Raw genomic sequence first — 1,737 nt, forward strand, 5'->3', positions numbered from 1 at the left:
TGGGGCAAACAAGACTTCTCTGTGCTGAGAACTTGGGCTTGGGATGTCCTGGGACTCTACAGCCATTGCTTTACCATCACCATTGTTGTCCTGCAGCTGTTAGAAAAAGTTTCTGAGACTATTGAAATGGTGAGAATTTCAGATATACGTGGTTGCTGTAAGTTCAAAAGCCATCATATAAGGAAGGATGACATTCATCCCCTTTCTCAAAGACACATGAACACAGGAAACCTGCCTGGGAAACTTGAAATACAGATAATTATCTCCATCACAGATTTCAACTCTGCTGTAATCAACTCTGGGGTAATGTTAGGAAGGTTCCTGAATGATGCCCAATCCTGCACCAAGAGTCAGCATGCTTCTTGCACTCCTTCAGTACCATAGCCACTGGGTCTGCCTGCCATAAGATTCAGCAGGTTGAGGATCAAGAAGAGCCAACCTGCCTTGAACCTCAAGGATGTGAATTACCTTATCTTGTATTTGAAAACCTACCTAGTGGTGCATTATGAGTTCTTGATTATTACTCTAGAAAACATGACTTAAACGTCAGGAACAGCAAAGATTTATAAGTATGGTATCTGCTGTGACAATACTCACATGAAATCCTCTAAAAATAGTAATTAGGAAATTTAAAAATGAATAAGAAATTGTCATCTTACAATCAACCTCTTTTTGAGTGTTCTGGGTTTGGTGCTGATCACTCGGCAATGGGACCTGGAAATTCGGGGCTGTGCTTCTCTGTCAGAGCTGCAGGATCAGGTCTGGAATGATTCTGAAAAGCAAATGGATTAAGTGCATATCCTCCTCTTGTGAGCTCCCTGTGAAGGCTAGGAGATTTGTATGCCTAGACAAGATTAAACAAAAAGAAGAAGAAGAAGAAGAAGAAGAAGAAGAAGAAGAAGAAGAAGAAGAAGAAGAAGAAGAAGAAGAAGAAGAAGAAGAAGAAGAAGAAGAAGAAGAAGAAGAAGAAGAAGAAGAACAAGAAGAAGAAGAAGAAGAAGAAGAAGAAGAAGAAGAAGAAGAAGAAGAAGAAGAAGAAGAAGAAGAAGAAGAAAAGAAGAGGAAGAAGAGGAAGAAGCAGCAGCAGAAGAAGGAGGAGGAGGAGGAGGAGGAAAAGAAGAAGAAGAAGAAGAAGAAGAAGAAGAAGAAGAAGAAGAAGAAGAAGAAGAAGAAGAAGAAGAAGCCGCCTACAAGAAAACAGGAAATTATTATACCACTATCACTACTGAAACATATTTGGGTCAATTTACAATAGATAGTTTTTCTTACTGTTTACTTTCCTTTTTAATTAAAACTAGAGTATTCGCTCATATAATATATACTCTTATCATATTTGCCCTACTTCTACTCCTTTCTCTTCCTTCCTACCTCTTCTCATATCTGGATCTCATCCTTCCTGTCTTTCATAAGAATGAGGTTCTAGGAGTTAAAATAGATCTGAGCAAAATAAAATACAATTAGCTAAAACAAAAGCTATTATACTAAAGTTGGACAAGGTAAATAAACAAAAAGGATAAGACTCTGAAGAGAAAGCAAAAAAGTCAGTCCCACTTGTTCAAACACTCAGGAGAACCATAAAATTATTAAACTGAAAAGTATAACATATACATAGAGGAGTGTCGCTAAAGAAAATATGTGGATAAAAACGTTTCCTGAAAGAGCACAGGTTAAAGAATGTTTTGCAGAAGAAGACACAGGTGAAAGGATGTTTTGATATAGCAAACACACAAAATGAAC

This window comes from Rattus norvegicus, chromosome 6 (genome assembly GCF_036323735.1).
Source record: "Rattus norvegicus strain BN/NHsdMcwi chromosome 6, GRCr8, whole genome shotgun sequence".
In the NCBI taxonomy this organism is placed as follows: domain Eukaryota; kingdom Metazoa; phylum Chordata; class Mammalia; order Rodentia; family Muridae; genus Rattus; species Rattus norvegicus.